Genomic DNA, 10,428 nt, shown 5'->3' on the forward strand with positions numbered 1-10,428 from the left:
AAAACAAAAAAAAAAAAACCTTATTTTATTTTTAGAGGCAGAATATTTATTTGTTTGTTTATTTATTTTACAATTTCAGTTACTTTATTGACAAATGTTTTGCAAACTAAACTCAATTTGCATACAATAGAATTGCTAAAGCACCAATAGCCTACAGAAGTAATAAAATAAAAAAATATATACAGAAAATAACTTGCTGCAATACAGTAGAATTTCATCAAAACTTTGTCTTTTATTTTTTTAATGTTGAAGTCTAAATGAATCTTATGGGCCTGATTATCATGCAAAGTTATTACTGAACAACAAAAATGCAAGGAGGAAAACAACCACCTAACAGCACTGAAATAAAAATACATAAATTCTGCCTGCTGTAATGTATATTTAAATATCACAAGGTTGAATAAATAAGCAACAAATAAAAAGCCATATATATTTATGCATTATATTTGTTTTGTTTTTCTCCTGACACTTGACAAATCTCCTGGCCGATTAAAATTCAGTTATAGAGATGATTTGATTTGATTACATACAAATCAGAAAATTATAGAAGACTTCTATAATTATTCATTATAAATTATGTCTGTACACACAAAAAGCAATTTATAGATATGAATATTCAAGGTGACTGTTTTTAATGCATTTCTCATAGACCAGATAGAATGATGTTGCTACAAACCACCATTGCAACACTTTGCTATCCACTAGGAGGCACTGAGACCACAGCACTCTGGTCATAGTAGGATTTAAGTGACCACCTCTATCAAAGTGATGCTTCTCTTTATCATGCCTGTGAGGTGCAGATATACACTTTTTACAGCGGTTATTAAGACAGCCAGCTGTGGATTGTTTGTTTAATGACAGATAACCCATAATGCTGTCAGTTCTTGTTGAAAATAATGACAACAGATAGCTAGTAGTGTATCGAAATATTAGTAGCATTAGCGCATAAATTCTATAATGTTTTGTAATGGCATCTTCCTTTTCATGCTAAATATTACACATTGATTGTAGTGCATTGTGTGAAGCTATGAAACAGCATGATATAAGATCACACACTCAGACTCTGGCTTCATCGCAGTCTTTATTGTCCTCTAACTGTATTAACAATATTCAAATAATTCTTTAACAACAATAAAACATTTTTCTTCATTTTTCATTTCATTCATAATGATAAATAATTTCTAATACCAGAGCATGTAAAAAAAAAAAAAAAAAATACCTTCTGACTATTAGATCCACATTGTATGAACCAGTTATTGTTTTGTTTTGTTTATTATTATTATATTTAACTAAATCACCCCTCTGCGGAACAATTAAAAACATTACAGGAAGCCCACCTATGTCTTGGAGCTAGAGCTTGTCCCCAGACTAATAAAACTTGCTTCTTGCACCTGTGAAAAGATGCTGAAGATAATTTCCAGTCCAAATAGCTGTTCTACAATACAATACAATACAATAAAAGGTCTGATCAAAAACACTCCTGGATCACACCTCTTCTAAACATTAAAGCAGTACAGCTGCCTGTATACGTTGAGTTCTGTGATTCTTTGCCGTCAGATTATTTGCGATTTGCTTATGGTTTTGGTTTCTTTAAGATTTCATTTATTTGTTTGTTTGTGTTTTACATTTACTGCATGGCTTCCTGTCAGGGTTTTGTCCTTGAATGCTTCAGCAAAATGTTCCCTCTGTTAATCTTAATACTTGAGTCATCTAAGCAGGTGTATCTAGCAGTGCAAGTATGTGTTAGAGCAATGTTTTCCATTATATTAGCATTTTTATTAACACCTGAGGTTTAGTATTTGACTTACCACTTGACTTGTAGAATATCCTTGGTTATTGTTATATAAATGGTGGGCAAATGTACAAATATTGTCTTGGAGAACACAGAAATGTGACAAGAATACAAATTAATCTATGTGAGTTCTGGAGGTTCTGATGATTCATTAGGGTTGGAACAACTGGGGAATATTTTGGGTGCCTTTGTATTTACTTTAATGTGGTCCCCCTTATGAACAATTCATAAATTTGCATGAGATTCTATTTGAGCTCCACGCTGACCCCCCATCTCAATTCAGTTGACCATTTAGAGGATTCTTTTGAGAAAACATCAGGCCAGCTGAAAACACCAATGCACTGAAAAGTGTATATTCAATGTCCAAAAAAAAATCTATTTATTTATGTATGTTTTATATTTACTCACCCTCAGCCCATCCAGCATGTGATGAGTTTGTTTCTTCATCAGAAAAGATTTTGAGAAATGAAGCATTACATCACTTACTCACCAATGGATCCTCTGCAGTGAATGGGTGCCATCAGAATGAGAGCTGATAACAACATCAAAATAATCCACAAGTAATCCACACGACTCCAGTCCATCAATTAACAGTGAAATAAATCCATCAAGATATTTTTAACTTAAAATCGTTGCTTTTGGCAAAAATATTAGTCCTCTATCCATGACACAATTGTATCTGAATCAGTAGAGAAATATACACAAGCATCATTTACAAGCGAAAAACAGTCCAAAACAATTCTAAACAAATATGTTGGTGGATTTTGATGTGAGAGGACAACAGGGGATGAACCTTTTCACTGAAGGAAGAGTTACTATGGATTATGGACAGAAGTGATTGTTTAAATTTAAAATGTGATAATTGATGGACTGAAGTCATGAGGATTAGGCTATTTGTGGATTATTGTGGTGTTTTTATCAGATATTTGAACTTTCATTATGACAGCAGAAGATCCATTGGTGAGCAAGTGATATAAGACTAAATGTTCAGATGAAGAAACAAACTCACCTTGGATGGCCAGAGGATACGTGAATTTTAAGCAAATTTAAATTTAATTTTAAGAACTATTCTTTAAACTATAAAGCTATTTCATGTTTATTTAATACTCATTTTTTGTGAAATCTTTCTGGATATTATATATCATATTTTCCCTCATCAGTGCGTGTACATTATTGTTCTGCAATTTATGATTGCATTGATTTAAGAAAAGATAGTTTGCAAAATGTAAAGTGTATCGTGCAGTATTGTGGACTGGTTATTAGGGCTCTGAATATGTACTTCAGCTATAAGCGATCAGGCCCTTTGGATTTAACCACCTCATTACCTCAACAGCTCTGTTGCTGAAACACCAGCAGATGTACAAGGATTAGAAAGGACCTATAGACCTTGTGAACCTATAATGACACAATGTATATACATTCGTAAAATGTAAGAAATTAAGGTTCCAAGGTTTTTTTTTTTTGGTTTGTTTTTTTGCTGTGATGCCATAGAAGAACCATTTTTCATTGCTACATTCATCATTTTTATGCACTAGAACTTGGTGGAAACAAAAAGAATTCAGACAATGGTGAAGGATCTTAAACAAGGCTTGTCAAGAAATGGCATTTCAGTCCAATTAGTGAAAAACAGTTTTGTGGTTTTCTCATAGGTTTTGATGAAAAAGGTCTCTTGCTGCTTATTAAGATCAAAGAATTTAAATTAGAAATTTCCGATGCTTATTATCTTACAGAATGCAGTGTCAAAGTCCCATAACCTTAGGATGAAATATCATTTTGACATTTATCTCCTCTTTAAAGGCTTTGTTTAAACTGTTGTGAAGAACATTAATTACTGGAAAGATTTCTCTAAGGGTGATTCATTAAAATAGGTTTAAGTTTGGTCCAGAAAAAAAATAGGACATAAAAAGTCCTTCGTCCTTGGCACATGCTTTGTAGTTGAAACATCATATACATTAATGGGTGTTATGGCAGAGTGTTATGGCAGGGTGTTATGGCAGAGTGCCTGTTTAATACATAATGCATAATTATAATTTTAGTCTGCCCTTGAGTTGCTGCTCTATATCATATTCATTTTTACTTTCACATTCCATACTTTACATTTAACAATCTGGGATCTCATTACATAATTTACTGGGGGGGGGGGGGGGGGGGGGGTTACATGAATAACAATCCCTCCTCCACCAATGTACTGCCACAAATAAAATAAAAAATAACACTGACCTGAAAAAACATAAGATTATGGCAACCAGATAGAAGTCCAATTCACAATTTTGCTTAAATTTGCATTACAAGCTGATACAGTAGAAACTGCAATTATGTTTTGTTCACTAGCAATCTAAGACAGGTTAATTATGTCAAAGTTTTTAATTTAACGGTTTGTTTAGTAGTTCATTAAAGAATCTGCCATTAACCTATGTTTAATATTCCACTAATTTAAAGAAACATTCACCCGCTTTGGTGAACGTTTCTCCACCCGCAGCAAAATAAAGAACACACAAGTTCTCTTTAATATCTCTGCTGTTCTCCTAGACAGCAATAAGATCAAACTGGAAGGGGAAATCATATTTTTCCTAATAAAATCTCCTTTTCAAACTGCTAATTGCCAAGAAAATAAAATCTGCAATCAAAACTCAGAGACTTCATTATGAGCCCAAGCATTTCTCATCTAATCGTACAACACATACAGTAAGTCATACATCTTCATGAAGTCTCCAGAGTAATGAAAGCAATAACATTTTTCCTCTGGGCATCACAATTTCTTGGATTTTTCTCTCTCATTTCATGTTTGATATTATGAATCAATGCTTAAGCAGTTTCAGACTGGGTGCAGGGCTGCTGCTGGCCAAATGGGTGCCCTAAGCAGGATTTTATTGTTGTGCCCCCTCCCTCAAATATCATGGAAGTAAAAAAACAAAACAAAAACACCCACCATAGGGGTCAAAATAGAACTTTAATAAAATATAAAAGTAAATAAATTGTAATTAAATTGTATTATTTACAAATTACAATTGTAGCTCTAGACAGTTATTTATGGCAGTAATACAGTTGTCTGATTGATTTTATAGTCTCAAGCATTCAGAAATCACGCAAAAGAAAATTAAGCAGTTTTACTACGAAAACCATAATTTTTGTAAGTGTTGTGATGTCCACATGTTTTTTTGTTGAAGAAATTATAGAGGTTGTGTCATCTATAGCAAAAAGGTGGCCAAAAATGAAAGATTAAGTGGAATTAAATTTTTGGTCAGTAGCCTTTTAAACAAGGACTTGATTATCCTGGAAGTATAACAGCAGCAATGACCAGGCATTTGGCTCCCTTTGCAGGCATTTGTAATAACATTTAATGTTGAAAAAAACAATAGACACCATCACAAAATTTGTAATGGTTTTACTGGTTATAATGGGACTTGTATTGGTTTTAATGGAAACTGTAATGGACCCTGTTGGTCTCTACTTGGTCACCTTCTATTGGTGGCTTGTTAAAACCAATAAATCAGAATGGAATATGTCCCAAAACACTACAGAAAACCATTTTTTTATGGTTTTAATGGTTAAAAGTTGATGGTTTGTAATGGCATTTGTGACTTATTTGTGATGGCGTTAGAATTTTCTGTAATGGTCTATATTGGGGTTTTATTTCAGCAGGGTTGCCTCTGCTTTTATATAATGCATTTTTAGTCAATTTAAAGGGTATTGTTGGCTTAGGTCTGTGTTTATAACCACAATATATGAATGTAGCCTACCTGAAAGTGACGTGCGGGCTTAGTTTTCATCTTTTTTTTTTTTCTTTCTTTTCTATTCTTGGCGCCGGTGTTGTGCCGAATTCTGCACCCCTGCCGGCAGGGTGCAGAATTCGGCACAACACCGGATTGCTGATGTCTTTTCACGGGCATAGTTGTCCATAAATTATGATAAATTATGAGAGGGTGAAACAGTGATGTGCATTCAGGAATGCAAGAAATTTGAGGAGCATAAAATGTATTAGTGGAGAGTTTGTGGGTGCTGATTAGCATTGCTGATAATTATAATTATTCTGATTACCATCAAAATCAGCTAATCATTTAGTCTGGGATTGTACACCTGGTCCTCAGTGAGATCGGCTGTTCAAAGCATAAATGTCACCAAAAAATGAACATCTGAAAGGTGACTCCAGGCAGACACGCTTGAGTGAACTTTTTTGGCAGGTGCTGCTTAGTCACATCTGATTGAGATGTGTGAGCCATACATCTTTCTACACTGTCATGACATTAACACGGCCATTTCTTTCGAGAATTTGACAACCTTTTCAGGCGCCTTTCACACTTCACCCAAAATGTCTCATTCTGTATGATTCAGTGGTCTGGATGGCCACACACCTCATGGCTGTGATGGCTTCTTGAGTTTTCATTGAATCTTAACTATACAAAGATGTTTTTTTCAATCAGTGTTGTTTGGTGACAACATTAATCTTGAGCGAGAAAGACTGATAGCATCAGTTCCCAGCTGAAACATTTTGAGTCAAATGTCAATTATGGATTGTGTGCCCCAGGTCTCGCTGTGTCTGAAGCATCATCAGTTGTGATTTATGTGCCCCTGTGGGAGTGACATTCTCAGTCACAGTGTCCACATCTCTTATGATTGCTGGTGGCACAGCACTCTGTTCTGGCTCTTTATGTCCTTCACCTGGCCAGCATGCTTCCCTTTACAGCCCTTCAGCTGTCTGAGGACACTTTTCCATCTGGACTGCGGTTCACTTAATATGATTATTGTTTGTTCGTTTTTGAAAGACATCTTATGCTCACCAAGGTTGCATTTATTTGATTGAAAATACAATAAAACAGTTTGATTGTGAAATATTATTACAATTTAAAATAAGTGTTTTCTATTTTAATATATTTCAAAATTATAAATGCAACACTTGTTTTTGCCCCCATTTTTCATGAGCTGAACTCAAAAATCTAAGACTTTTTCTATGTACACAAAAGGCCTATTTCTCTCAAATATTGTTCACAAATCTGTCTAAATCTGTGTTAGTGAGCACTTCTTTGCCGAGATAATCCATCCACCTCACAGGTGTGGCATATCAAGATGCTGATTATTGCACAGGTGTGCCTTAGGCTGGCCACGATAAAAGGCCACTCTAAAATGTGCAGTTTTACTGTGCTGGGGGGGGGGGGGGGGGGGGCAAAAAAATCAGTCAGTATCTGGTCTGACCACCATTTGGGTCACGCAGTACAACACATCTGATCAGGTTGTTGATTGTGGCCTGTGGAATGTTGGTCCACTCCTCTTCAATGGCTGTGCGAAGTTGCTGGACATTGGCAGGAACTGGAACACGCTGTCGTATACGCCGATCCAGAGCATCCCAAACATGCTCAGTGGGTGACATGTCCGGTGAATATGCTGGCCATGCAAGAACTGGGATGTCTTCAGCTTCCAAGAATTGTGTACAAGATCCTTGCAACATGGGCTGTGCATTATCATGCTGCAACATGAGGTGATGGTCATGGATGAATGGCACAACAATGGGCTTCAGGATCTTGTCACGGTATCTCTGTGCATTCAAAATGTCATCAATAAGATGCACCTGTGTTTGTTGTCCATAACATACGCCTGCCCATACCATAACCGCACTGCCACCATGGGCCACTCAATCCACAACGTTGACATCAGCAAACCGCTCACCCACACGACGCCATACACGCTGTCTGCCATCTGCCCTGTACAGTGAAAACCGGGATTCATCCGTGAAGAGAACAGCCCTCCAAAGTGCCAGACGCCATCGAATGACAAATCATTACAAAGACTCCTATGTTAGAATGCTGTTCATTGACTTCAGCTCGGCATTCAACACAATAATCCCACAACAGCTCATAAATAAACTAAACCTGCTGGGCCTTAACAATTCCCTTTGTAACTGGATCCTGGACTTTCTAACTGGAAGACCTCAGTCAGTCCGTGTCGGCAACAACAACTCGAGCACTACAACACTGAGCACAGGTGCCCCACAAGGCTGTGTGCTTAGCCCGCTGCTCTTCACACTGCTGACCCACGACTGCACTGCCAAGTTCAGCTCCAACCACATCATCAAGTTTGCTGATGACACAACAGTGGTCGGTCTCATCAGCAACAACGATGAAACGCACTACAGAGAGGAAGTGGCACAGCTGGCTGAATGGTGTGGCACAAACAATCTGTCCCTCAATGTGGAGAAGACAAAGGAGGTTGTGATGGACTTCAGGAGAAACTCCGTTGACCACCCCCCATCGACAGCTCGACTGTGGAGAGAGTCAGCAGCACTAAATTCCTGGGGGTGCACATCACAGAGGATCTCACTTGGACCACCAACACCATGTCACTCTCCAAAAAGGCACAACAGCGCCTACACTTTCTCCGCCGGCTGAAAAGAGCAAGTCTCCCTCCACCCATCCTCACCACATTCTACAGAGGCACCATTGAGAGTGTGCTGACCAGCTGCATCACTGTCTGGTACGGGAACTGCAGTGCTACTGACCGCAAGACCCTCCAGCGGACAGTGAACACAGCTGCAAAGATCATCGGTGCCCCTCTCCCCTCCATCCTGGACATTTTCCTTACACAATGCTCCAGCAAAACCAACAGCATCGAAGTGTGCTACACACAGGTGAGTGGGCCTGTACAAACCACCTGTAGTAACACACTCTCCTCTATGTGCACTATGGACACTTTACACTATGTGCACTATGGACACTTACACACTGCTGCGTGTGCACAATCCCACAAAAGACTCAGCAATGTATGTATGTTTACATGCTCATGCACTACAAATCATCCTGCACTGTACCCCAACCAGCTGCTGACTCAAATGTCTCTTTGCACATGTACAGTATTCGTATAGTTTGTATTTTTTATCTTCTATTTTTTAGTTTGTATAGGGTAATATTTATGTGAAGCATTTGTATAGTTTGTATTTTTTATCCTTTATTCTTTTAGTTTGATAAATACTTATATATAGTATACTTATAGTTAAATCTGTCAGTAGGTTAGTTGTGTATGGGTTTATAGTGTTTTTTACTTCATTGTTGTATGTCTGTATTTATGTAGCACCATGGTCCTGCGAGACACGACATTTCGTTCCACTGTATGTCCCCTCATGTAGCGGAATGACAATAAAGCTCAACTTGACTTGACTTGAATGTGAGCATTTGCCCACTCAAGTCGGTTACGACGACGAACTGCAGTCAGGTCGAGACCCCGATGAGGACGACAAGCATGCAGATGAGCTTCCCTGAGACGGTTTATGACAGTTTGTGCAGACATTCTTTGGTTATGCAAACCGATAGTTGCAGCAGCTGTCCGGGTGGATGGTCTCAGACGATCGTGGAGGTGAAGATGCTGGATGTGGAGGTCCTGGGCTGGTGTGGTTACACGTGGTCTGCGCTTGTGAGGCAGGTTGGATGTACTGCCAAATTCTCTGAAATGCCTTTGGAGATGGCTTATGGTAGAGAAATGAACATTCAATTCACGGGCAACAGCTCTGGTGGACATTCCTGCAGTCAGCATGCCAATTGCATGCTCCCTCAAAACTTGCGATAAAACTGCACATTTTAGAGTGGCCTTTTATTGTGGCCAGCCTAAGGCACACCTGTGCAATAATCATGCTGTCTAATCAGCATCTTGATATGCCACACGTGGACTACTTCAGGCAGTGGCACGGGTGGTCTGAGAATTACAGCAGTGGCAAACCCTCCGGGGAACCAATCCTCGAGGGACCATTGCTCCTCTTGCGCTCCGAAACCAGTTGAGCTGCCAGTGGAATGTGCTGGGCCCTCTACAAGGGACATACCAGCAGTATCCTTAGCGCTCCTCCCAACGACCTGATGTTGATCACTGCATCGGAGGGTGAGCCGGAGCTTTCTGGGGAAGAAGATTCGGCTGCGCTGCTGCTCCAGCAGTAGCAATGCCTGAGTCGGATCCAGAAGTGATGGCTATGCTTTCCCGGGCCACTGAGAGGGTAGGGCTCAAGTGGAGACCTCCACCGTGTCCCGGGCTCTCGAGGTTGGATGACTGGTTTCTCGGGGTAGCTTGCGCTGGATCTCAGCACCCTACCCCAGTGCCTGTCTTCCCGGAGGTGCATGGGGAGCTTACCAGGTCGTGGATGGCATCTTTTACTGCCAGAAACCAACCTGCTAGCTCCTTCTCCCTCACCACCCTCGATGATGGTGCAGCTAGGGGGTATATGGGGGTGCCGCTGGTGGAGAGATCTGTTGCGATGCAGTTGTGTCCTAATACCGCCTCCACCCGGCAGGGCAAACTGTGCCTCCTCTTCCGGGTCTGTAGGTACTCGTCTGGTCTGTCCGGAGATGCTTATGTGGCCTGTGGAGAAGCTGCCTCCACTTTGTGCTACGGTGTTACTACAGGTTCTTCAGGCTAAAAGCACTGAGGGACATGCATGAGGGTGGTCACGATCCGGAAGTTCTGAAAGAGCTTTGTACCGCTACTGACCTCGCGCTACGAAGGTCACTGCGTGGTCTCTGGGTCGTGCAATGTCCACACTTGTGGTCCAGGAGCATCACCCCTGGCTGTGTCTGGTCGACATGGGGACAGGCTGCCCCGCCCATCCTGGCCCCCGTCAAACCTGGCGGTGAGTGGGAGAGCATCCACGACCTCAGTCCCCGCGT

This window comes from Barbus barbus (assembly GCF_936440315.1).
Source record: "Barbus barbus genome assembly, chromosome: 16".
Lineage (NCBI taxonomy): Eukaryota > Metazoa > Chordata > Actinopteri > Cypriniformes > Cyprinidae > Barbus > Barbus barbus.